Below are 12,555 nucleotides of genomic sequence, written 5' to 3'. Positions count from 1 at the left end.
TGTGTGTGTTAGAGAGTTGAAAGGGTCAGAAATGTAAGGGTACAAAAATGTACGCAACAACACATTAGTCGAAAGACAGATCGGAGTATTTTGTGGTGGTCTAGTGACGTGCCGGAAATTGAAGTCGGCAGATTAATGAGTAATCTATACTTCGAAATTCAGGGATAAGGAGGAGAGAAAGAAAAAAAAAACAACAATTACAACAACTCCAGTTTGGATGTTATTAAGGAGGAGGAAGGGTAGGACCTTCTTATTCATAAAACGAAATTGGTTGTTATTATTATTATTATTATTATTATTATTATTATTATTATTATTATTATTATTATTATTATCAATGAAGAAACAAATCCACAGTTATGTACGGGTACAAATATGAAAAGGGTAATTGAATAAATTCCTGAATGCTCTCTGTGTAGATTTATTTTTAAATATATTTGTACCCATATACAACTGTGGATTAGTTTCTCCATTTCATGACTCAAGACTCATACTACATAAGTTTTTTATTCATTATCATTATTATTATTATTATTATTATTATTATTATTAATAAATAATTATATAAAAAATTTGAAACGCATACCTATAAATAAAGAAAATGTTACTAACTCTGAATAAGGAAATGAAAGCATGCTTGAAGGCAATCACAGGCAGCAAGGAACTTCAAACCAACGAGTGTGGAAAACCCAAGGTTTGAGTGGCGTAATGTTTTGCCCATGAGCCTTCGTTTTCAGTAAATAAAACAGCTAATGTTGCGAACGTTTTCCCCACCCGGGTGGAGACAGGCTTGGTCATCCCTGATTCGGCAGTTACAGGATAATGAATATCGTTGTTGAGAATGTTTTTAACTTGGTGTGTGTGTGTGTGTGTGTGTGTGTGTGTGTGTGTGTGTGTGTGTGTGTGTGTGTGTGTGTGTGTGTGTGTTGTTTGCTTTGTTAACGTCAATTCGGCAGTTAAAGGAAAAGAAGTGGAAGAGACTGATGTTACGCAAATTTCCTGTGTGTGGGAGGGGAATGGAGGACGGGGGATGGGGGAGGGTTAGGTCATCACAGGTTGCAGGTCCTGGGTCAATGTTTAAACAGTTGCAAAGATACAGGTGACTGCTACTGTTGTCTTTTCAGCAGCCACCCATTCTTAGAGGATTGAGTTTATTGGAGTGACAGAAACACATTGGCTTCTCTTCTCTCTCTCTCTCTCTCTCTCCTAAAAGGTCTTTGCCCCTTAAAGCGGATAGATTTAACATGACCACCATTCTGGGATCTGAGGCCCTTTTAAACACACACACACACACACACACATATATATATATATATATATATATATATATATATATATATATATATATATATATATATATGTATGTATACGTGAGAGAGAGAAAGAGAGAGATGACGGGGCAGTAGAGACGCCTCTAGCCCAAGCAAAACCTAGCCACCACAGCGGACCTTGACAATGGCCCACAGCACTTGATCCATCTCAATCTAACATCAACTCTTAAGTTGACCGCTGCTACGACTGCGAGTATCACCACTTGCAAATAACTCTCCGACCTTGCTACTAGCTCCCTCTCTCTGCTGCTGTTGTTGCTGCTTTTGGTGTCGTTGTAACGCTCTTTTTTTTTTTTATTTATTCTGAACTAATGCTCTTTTTTTATTTATTCTGAACTATATGTGGAAAACCGTTCTTTATATATTCTGCTTGTTAGTGTTATGTCGGATACGTTTATAAAGAAATGAACAAATTTGGCTGAAGATCATTTCCGAATGATATATATATATATATATATATATATATATATATATATATATATATATATATACACACATTATACATACCCATATATATATGTATACATATATGTGTGTGAGTTGCATGATGGGTACATGTATAATGTCTGATGTATGTATTTACACACACACACACACACACACACACACACACACACACACACACACACACACACACATATATATATATATATATATATATATATATATATATATATATATATATATATATAGTTTACTATATCACTCCTCAGAACTTTCCTTCGCTACAAGAAGTTGAGGGAAGCTATTCTTGTGACTTAGGTATATAACAAGAACACTCAGTAAACTTAATACCCCCAGCAAATGCCAAACCTTTTGCTCGTTAAATGTCTGTCTGTGTCCAACACTTGCCTCTTTCTCTATCAGTCCGTCGAATTTTAATTTCGTACACCTCTCAACCGATTAAACTTAATTAATCTATTATTTCAGTCCATAAGAAACTAATGATATTTTGCCTCGATTGTCTACGTAACACTTTAGCGTCGCTTTCGGTCTAGTTAACATTATTCTTCATTAACTACGTTATGATAAACGAGATTGCCGACAACATCATTTATTTTTAAAAAGAACAAAATCAACAGCACTATTTAGAGTGATGAAGTGCCGAGAATATAATTTATTTCTAAAAAGGACAAAAGCGACAGCACTATTTAAGAGTAATGAGTCGAGTTCACTTCCGGTTTTACTAACAAATAATGGCAAAGGTTTCGACAATAAACCCGGAAGTGACTATTAATCATACAACACACTTTCTCTCATAAAGGGACTGCAGTTCAGTTCGTAAATTGAAATAATTGCTTCTCCTTTTCGCTGAAAAGTTTAAGGGTCTTGGTTATCGAGTGTTTCTAACGGAATAGAATATGCAATTTAGGCTGAGGGCCAAGCGCTGGGACCTAAAAGGTCATTCAGCGCTGAAATGAAAATTGAGAGTTAACACTGTTACAAAGGTGTAACAGGAGGATAACCTCGCAGCTGCACTATGAAACAACTGTTAGGAGAGGGTGGAAAATAAGAGAATATGAATGGAGGTACAGTATAAGGAACGAAAGGGGTTGCAGATAGGGGCCGAAGGGACGCTACAAAGAACCTTAAGTAATGCCTACAGTGCATCATGCGTGAGGTGCACTAAGGCAATACTGATTAAAGGGCTAAAAGGTGTATTGGTCCTTGTCCTGGAGTATTTTCGTGACACGTTTCACATGTTCGCTGTTCTCATTATTCTTCAGCGTCGAATGAACGAGCAGCAACAAAGTCACGACAGAAACATGCAAAATATCGAAACCAGTAACAAATAACAGTTGAAAATAAGTATATGACACGCAAACAAGCACATATTACCATACTGCATCACTAATCCCTTAAGTCCACGACCATTTAATTACATCACACGAATCCTATGAGTGAACTCCCGCATGCTGCCACATTCCTACAACGGTTCTTTTCACGAATGATATTCAAACATACATACACACACACACACAAACAAATATAAATCTGCATCATCCTCACAAAGTCTGGCCAATTCAACACCAAGCAAATCATATCCGCAAACAATGCAGTTCCGGTGTCAATGACCATAGTTATTTCGACGCCAGAATTCTACTGTAAACTAACCAAGAACGCATTCGGGCGCGAGAGCACGCGCGCATCCATACACGAAAACCGGGAGCGAGAGCACGCGCGCATCCATATGCGAAAACCTAACCTAGAGCGCGTTCGCGCGTGCACGCGCGCATCCATACAAATTCGCGTCTCTGCGCGAAAACCTCCTTTGGACATCAGGCCGTCTAAAACAGCGAAGGGCTTTCCATCCCCTCCCCCGAAAACGCCAGGTTCCTTGAGGCCTCTAAAATACGACCTCTTCCGGAATCTAATAATTCAGTTAATGGCACCACTCACTCCCCGCCTCTCTCTCTCTCTCTCGGGCCAGGGCAGGCAGCGATTTGTCATCTGACGGTCGAGACATGTTTATAATGGCAGAGACGTGTTTATAATGGTCGGGACATGTTTATTGTGTCAACATAATGAACGCCCGGCAGAGCTGATGAAATCCGTCCGCCAATTCTTTTTGATGTTGGTGAAACGCGTTCGTTTAAAGCGTTTGCTATTGTCTTGTTTAGTTTGTTAAGCTGATTAGGTTACGCCTGAATGTCAAATCTCTACATTCCAAGGGTAAAGAAGTTTTATTCAAGGCTGGGATGATGGGTGGTTTTTGTATCGTGTGCGAAATGCTTAATGCAACTGACACCTAGCCGTAAAATCTCCGACTTTTTAAGACAATTTATATTTTAAATTCAATGTCAAAAGTGCCGTAAATTACGACAGAAAATTTAAAATAAAAAAATCTTTAAGCTTATAGCTCCTTTTTATTTCATATATTTTCAGTTCCTTCTTGCATTCCACATGCGCTATGAAACAAAATTGTTAGGAAAGGGTGGAAAGTAAGATGGAAGAAAGAGAATAAGAACGGAGGTATAGGAATAGGAATGGAAGGGGTTGCAGCTAGGGGGAAAACGGATGCTACAAAGAGCCTTCAGTAATGCCTACAGTGCACCACATAAATACATCGACGGCACTATAGCAACCCCCTAGTAGTGGCGTCTTCGTTCGTGCCGCACAATGAAGAGACAGGAAGTTTTTATTATTATTATTATTATTATTATTATTATTATTATTATTATTATTATTATTATTATTATTATTCAGCGCACTAAAGAAGTCAAGAATCAGACACCAGCCAACTGCGGCATCAGCTGAATTATCACTGCATCCGGTAGACGGGACGAAGAGGCTGTGTTTCAATTCAGGAGGACGAGATATACGACGGCAGCTATTTCCTGTCATTAGGAAAAGCACAATATTTTGGTGGAGAAAGTCCGGGATACGAAGATGACGCACGCGGTGAATATATATACATCCTTAACACGCGGCATCTTCACTTCCTTGTACTTATTTTTCTGGTCACCACACTTTTCTTGTAATAATTTTTCACGTCGTCACACTTATCTCGCAATAATTTTTCTTGTCATCACACTTTCCTTGCATTCATTTTTCTTGTCATCACACTTTCCTTGTAACCATTTTTCTTGTCATCACACTTTCCTTGCATTCATTTTTCCTTGTCATCATACTTCCCTTGAACTCATCTTTCTTGTCATCACACTTCCCTTGTACTCATTTTTCTTGTCATCATTTCCCTTGTACTCATTTTTCTTGTCATCACACTTTCCTTGTAACCATTTTTCTTGTCATCACACTTTCCTTGCATTCATTTTTCTTGTCATCACACTTCCCTTGTACTCATTTTTCTTGTCATCACACTTTCCTTGTAACCATTTTTCTTGTCATCACACTTTCCTTGCATTCATTTTTCTTGTCATCACACTTCCCTTGTACTCATCTTTCTTATCACCACACTTTCCTTGCATTCATTTTTCTTGTCATCACACTTCCCTTGTGCTCATCTTTCTTGTCATCACACTTTCCTTGTAACCATTTTCTTGTCATCACATTTTCCTTGTATTCATTTTTCTTGTAATCACACTTCCCTTGTACTCATTTTCTTGTCATCACACTTTCCTTGCATTCATTTTTCTTATCACACTTCCCTTGTACTCAATTTTCTTGATATCACACTAATATTGAAACTTGGATAAAAGCTTTCATTTACAACAGAACTATAAAACACTAATACCAATTAAAGGAAATGTAGTATTTTTGTTATTTTCAAGCGATTAACTTTATTATAACTTATGACACTTTGTAAGTTATAATGAAGTTAATCACTTGAAAACAACAGAAATACTACCTTTCCCCTTTGCTCCACGAATCGTTCACTAATATTTACAGTATAATTCATGAGTATAAAGACCACTGACCCACTACCAGCTCCTGAAATCTCTACCATATATATATCCGGATATTTCTTACCGTTTCAATTTTCCTTGAGACATCGCAACAATACACAATTCTTTATTTCATTCGCATTCAACAATAAACTTCGGTAAGAAAAATGCAGAGTATAAAAGAAAACCACGTAACCCGTCCCCTTGGAGCAAAAAAAAATCTGGAAAATGCAAACGAACACAGGAAATAAAAAATAAAAACTCACCCACTCCCAACTCTCCCTTTGAAATAACTACAAAACTATCCGCAAATTATAAATGAACAAAAGAAATAAAAAATAAAAACGCGTCCCTTTGAAATAAAAGCAAGAACTATTTGCAAACAACAAAGTCTCTTTGAAATAAAAAAAAAATTTCCAACTCGTCCACTTGAAATAAAAACAAAAACTATTTGCAAAATACAAAGTCCCTTTGAAAAAAAATATTTGCAAATTACAAATGAACAAAGGCAATTAAAAATAAAAACTCACCCACTCCCAACCCGTCCCTTTGCAATAAAAAAAAACTATTTGCAAAATACAAAGTCTCCTTAAAATAAAACAAAACTATTTGCAAATTACAAATGAACAAAAGAAATAAAAAATAAAAACTCACCCACTCCCAACTCGTCCCTTTGAAATAAAAACAAAAACTATTTGCAAGATACAAACGAACAAAGGAAATATAACAAAAATAAAAACAAATCACCCATTCCAACTCTAATCCTCTCACATGCTCACAATTAAATATGCAGTATGAACAACTTCAGTCGCCATAAACTTGCAATCACCGCCATATTTGACGCCAATGAATCTGTGTGCCTCTATTTTTAGCGAGCTCTAATATTCCTTTTTATGACCTAATTCACGCTATAATTCACAGTTCAGACCGCTAATATTAGCGTTCCGTCACCAGGGGAAGAAGCGAGCGTTAACCATTCGTTTTTTCTTGTTTTATAAGAATTATGATGAATATGCGGATAGGGTCTGATTACGTATTTAAATATATCATAGAATATATACTGTACATTAACAGTTAGCAATGGAGAGAGAGAGAGAGAGAGAGAGAGAGAGAGAGAGAGAGAGAGAGAGAGAGAGAGAGCGCAAAAAAAAAACTGAATCATGTAAATGAGCTTCACACCTAAGTCCAGAACATAATTACTACATCAAATAATGAAACAACGAATCAAGAGATAAAAACCGAAATGCATCAATAAACGATAACTAACGTGCACACAAACAATGACGCAGGAAGCAAAGATAAAAACCCAGTACAAACCTCACGGGTTGTCGACATCCATTGACAATTCATTCATTTATAACAAACTAGCTTTAAAAAACTTACTGCCTTGCTCTTGTATGTATGTCAAGTTGTATGATTCAAGATACGAGGATGTAGCTCGCTCAATATTTTCCACTGTATAAAACTTGAAAGGATTTCAGTAAACAAAGACAAATCCTACACCATACGCAGAGGGATGTATTTGGCTACACAGAGGCATTAAATCCTTAAGAAATGGAATGGAAGATAGACTTTAGGCCGAGGGCCAAGCGCTGGGACCTACGAGGTCATTCAGCGCTGAAACTGAAATTGACAGTAAAATGTTTGAAAGGGGTAACAGGGGAAAAACCCCACAGTTGCACTATGAATCAATTGTTAGGAGAGGGTGGAAAGTAAGATGGAAGAAAGAGAATATGAAAGGAGGTACAGTAAAAGGAACGAAAGAAGGAGAATATGAACGGAAAAATAGTAAAAGGAATGAAAGGGGTTGCAGCTAGGGGACGAAGGGACGCTGCAAAGAACATTAAGTAATGCCTACAGTGCACCGCATGATGTGCACTGACGGCACTGGACCCACTAAGGAGATCAAATCCTTATTCCTTACCGAAGGGACTAAAAATTCCTCAGCACTTTACCTTTCACAACCGATTTCCTTACGGGGAAAAGAACTGTCATATCTCGAGCCCTTTTAAATGCGACTTGTAATATTAAACCGCTTCTTGCTCAGTTTCATACAGTGAATGTGGTAGGAGGATGAGGAAGAGGAGGAGGAGGTAGGATGGGGTGGTGTGGTAGTGGTGGTTTCATGTAAACAATTGAAGTTCGTTACCAGAGTTCTTGGCACGGAGTTGCGGGAAGGTTTCAAGTTGCCTGTTCGGGTGAAACTCTCTCTCTCTCTGCTACATTATGGAACTCAGCTGACCGTCCGTTTGGTCTCCATGCACAATGCATATGGAGATAACTTTTTTCTTACGCTGTGTATTATATACAGTATATATATATATATATATATATATATATATATATATATATATATATATGTATATATATATATATATATATATATATATATATATATATATATATATATATATTTGTATAAACAACAAATCACAATACTACATAGGATTTAATGACGCCAATCTCTTCTTCCATGTTCAGTTTACTAGAGAATCGTGCAAGTTTTAAAATATAGCCTATCTCCTGTGCACTGAACTAAGAAACAATATATGAAATTTTAGAGGCAATTAATCTCTCATCTAAAACTGAGCTTAGGTCCAAGTGCGTCTTGTACAATATTTCATTAATTCAACAATAATGACAGAAATTGAAATGGCCTCTGTGAAATTCGAACTCGCCTTCCTTGTGCTGTATTTTCCATAATTTCCATTAACCCCTCGCATCCCTTCTCACCGTTATGATCCGGGTAGGTCTAGGTCTTTAACTTTTTTTGGTAACCAAAGGAGCCCCACTCTCACTATCACTGCCATTCTGCCATGGGTTGGGCGACGTACATGCCCAAGCCACCTCAGCTCCCTTTCATCATTATCTCATATACAATGGAACTTTCGCAATTTTCCGTATAAAATATTGTTTAATTTTCCTTATGGTATAATTTTTGAACTCTATCCCGCCATCTGACACCTAATATTTCTTCTTAAACCTTTATTTTCAAATCGACAAAAATCTTTTAGATTTTGCTTCACTGTCATACCATGGTTCATGTCCGTACTCCAATACAGATCATTCTAGATTTACGTATAATCGTACTTCCGAGCGCCATTTTAGTCTACTTGATGTCCAAATGTTACTTAGCCTGTCCACTGAATGATTTACCTTTTTCAGTCCTTTACCGAATTCCAACTCAAGAGAACATATAACAGATATCACTGTTCCTAAAGATTTACCGTATGATGTTACTTCTTTCCTTTTTGCATACTCTGCTAAATATCTGAAAGGTTCAACCTCATTAATCCTTTACCATAAGAAGTCCTTTCATTCCTTTATGCATACAATGTCCTCATTAATCGCAAGCTTTGCAAATCTTATGTTTTGCTGTTTAAAGCAGCATCAAATCTACATTCCATATCTGTCAAGTTGCCATTGTTACTCAATCTAAACCTTTCCTTCCATCTCCGACCACTTTTTCTCATTACAGTATCTAAGAAGAGGGAAAACAGCAAAGTTGACATAACATTCCCTACAGCACGCCACTTTATACAGTACTTCAAATTCACTCAAGACCCTATCAACATTAACTCTGCAGCTATTTCGTTCATGAAAAATCTCAGTTCGTCAAGTATACTGAAAGCAATATCAACTCTGTCTCTCGTGAAATGTCACATTGAAGTTTCTCATATTGCATGCTCTTATTCTCCTTCTCCCCTCCACATCGCTTGCCCCCTTTTCCAAGAGGTCCTCCATGCTCTACTTACCTGCCTTTGGCAATGATCCAAAGGAAACGACCTGACTGAGCACAAAATTTCCTCCCGAAGAAATCCATCTCCGGTTCCTCCCCCCTCACCCCACCTCCTCCTCCTCCTCCTCCTCTCCGTCCCCACCAGCAGACAATCTCGAAATCCTCCTTACCGCCCTCCATCCTAGACGTCCCACAAAAAGACACGTCAACGGAATTCTACGGAGCTGCGTTTTGCCAAAGAAAATCCTCGATATGAGAGAGAGAGAGAGAGAGAGATTTGCTTCAATGCTTCTCTTTCTCTTGTGTGTGAAAAGCCACATGAACATAAAAAACAAAGAGAGAGAGAGAGAGAGAGAGAGAGAGAGAGAGAGAGAGAGAGAGAATTATGTATACTAGTTCCTTCAATATTCAGATGGATGCAAATCAGTATCCGGTGTCCATTCCTCTATCCTGAGTTTAAACAGCAGTATATTACTCTGAACAGACGTTCCTACCCGCATAAGGTTTGCTATGAACCCATAATAATTCAAGCTCCACGCACAATTTATAACGCCCCTGAATTCCTAAAAGGAAACCCTCATTCTGTAATGAGGTCTCCTAATACTTGATAGTAATTCAAGTCCTAGGAAATGAATCTATTAATCCCGATTGGAACCATTCACTGATTAGTTGTGGTTTATGTGGAGGAAGGAATCCCCTGACATGATTCTATATCCATATCTTCTCATGTACTTTAGGTAGCCTCAAGATATGGTCATTTTAATCTAAAGATACTCTGTCATTGGTTAATAGCGAATTTGGCTTTTTCGTTACAACTACATTATTATTTTGTTTGATACAAATAAAGTAGTTTTGCAACCACATCTAATCAATATGCATACAATTTATAACGAGTTCCAATCATTCTAAAAATATTCGCAATAATAATTGAAATTCACAAAAAAAAAAAAAAGCCAAATGTTACACGAACTGCCGAAACAGCGGTATGGAAGCCTTTACTTACCCCAGCTAGAGAAACGCGAAGTCCTGCTGTTTAATAATCATCGTCACACACTACAAAGTAACTCACCTGAAACAAAATAAAAAAAGTTGTAGTATCAAACTCAACACAATAAAATACAAAATAACTATGAGATAAAAAATCATCATCACCATCATAACAAGATATGGCACTTTCCCAAACGGTACAATTTTCGATGCCAAGAAAATATCGACAAAAAATGAGTAGAGATATAAGGGGACTGGAAGAGATAAATGTGAATAGGGACAACTATTGAGTATACACTTTAACAACGTCAAAATGATTCTTTAGCTGCCCTGGTATATTTCCACATAAAAAGATTGGATAGCCCATGGCAACAACATTTCTCGAAGTAATTTATCTCAGTAGGGGGGGCTAATGACCTCCGCGTGATGCTCTTTGGCTTGTAAGAGGGACAACAACCACCATTCGGTCCTACTGAGAAGACAAATTTTAATTCACAACATGAGCATTAACGCTCGATGGAGCCATTCATCAGGTCACATGTAAAGAAAAATGTATTCCACGCTGTCATTAACATTGGTAGTAATGCTTAAAACGACATGAACAGCTGCTAGTGAAAACATTGGTCTAAAGTGTACTAGAACTGACACCTCAGTATAACATCACAAGAGTATCCAAATAAAATCATGGCTTATGACTCTGACAGCTGTTGTGTGTGTGTGTGTGTGTGTGTGTGTGTGTAAAGTGACCGAGACGGCCACTGGAATGCCAAACTCCAGTTCAGTTTTCATCATAAGATTGTATGAATAGAACAGAGGGTTAGGTAGAGAATTCCACACTCTGGAGTGAATGGCATGAATAAGTGACAGAGTATTATTTCGATACATTGGTTACAATGGCCAAAATGTCCCTTTACTTTATTTATTACCTGAAAAAGCTGCCGTTAACTTTTTTCCTCAAAAATTAACTGTAAATATTTTTCCATGAACTACAGAGGTCCAGATATGAGTTCTCTTCTATTTACTTTCAATCACTTAACAAATAATAATAATAAAAAAAAAGTTGAAATTGTATGCCTGAAGGGGTGAGAAACGTAAAGACAGGGCTAAGTGTATGTAAAAGGATAGACTAGTGTTTTGAGATGGTTTGATAGCGTGGAGAGAATGAAGAATGTATAATTCAGAGCTTAGTGTCACTATACATACATACATATAATATAGCCTATATGTATATATATATATATATATATATATATATATATATGTATATATATGTATGTATACTGTATGTGTATATATATATATAATATATATATGTATACATATATATACACACATTATTGCTTACGAAAAGAGCAAAAGCATCAAGTGTAGAGAAAGTGGAGAAAATAAACCTTGATCAGAAAATCGGTGCCGAACTGAACGAATACATAAGAAGGTCCTTTTAAGACCGTAGAATGTTCAGAGCCAAGGGCGTTGGTGTAACGGGGTCTCAATAACCTTAAACAGAAACCTTTGCCAAACAGCTTCCTGCCCATTAGTCTCTCTCTCTCTCTCTCTCTCTCTCTCTCTCTCTCTCTCTCTCTCTCTCTCTCCTCTCTCTCTCTCTCTCTCCCTTCGATTTGGTTCAGGAAGGATTCTTTCCTTTTAATAAAAACGCCGAGAGAGAAATGCAATATCTCGGGAATGAATAAAAATGGGTGGAGCTGATAAGACTGAAAATGATGAGTAGTATAAGTATGAATCTGAAACTTTCATTTTAACATGACTTGATGTCAAGAATTGTTGAAGTATGACATGACCTTCATTGCAATTTTTCCTGAAAAGTTTTTTTTTTTTTTTTTAGCTTTATACCGAAAGATTTTACAAAAGGAAATCCCTTTTTTTTAATACTTGAGAATAAAGTACCAAGGTATAAGCAAAATTTGTCGTGATTACGTGTATATATATTCATGACATTTAAGAAGATTTGGACGCAATTTAATACTCATAATCTTTGGCATATTGAACAAAACTAAGTATGGTATAACATATGTAGGACGGAAGTCCCTTTTGCCCAAAACAAAATTTAGTTAAATCACACATGCATATAAAGACATCCATTCAGTAAAATTGTATACAAAATAAAAAAATAAAGGTAGAAGTGATAATAAAG

General features: G+C 36.8%; 1 long non-coding RNA gene across 5 annotated transcripts in view; it reads right to left on the bottom strand.

The window, feature by feature from the left end:
* Positions 1-12,555, bottom strand: part of LOC136834366 (uncharacterized) — a 459,431-nt gene that overhangs the window by 288,139 nt on the left and 158,737 nt on the right. The window contains exon 2 of one of the 5 annotated variants that reach the window (XR_010851767.1): positions 10,420-10,485. The exons of the other annotated variants lie outside the window; for them this stretch is intronic. This is a non-coding gene — a long non-coding RNA (uncharacterized lncRNA). The remainder of the gene's footprint in view (positions 1-10,419; positions 10,486-12,555) is intronic. 5 annotated transcript variants of the gene reach the window in all.

The sequence above is a fragment of the Macrobrachium rosenbergii genome, chromosome 53 (genome assembly GCF_040412425.1).
Source record: "Macrobrachium rosenbergii isolate ZJJX-2024 chromosome 53, ASM4041242v1, whole genome shotgun sequence".
Taxonomy (NCBI): Eukaryota; Metazoa; Arthropoda; class Malacostraca; order Decapoda; family Palaemonidae; genus Macrobrachium; species Macrobrachium rosenbergii.
This window is presented reverse-complemented; position numbering and strand designations above follow the sequence as displayed.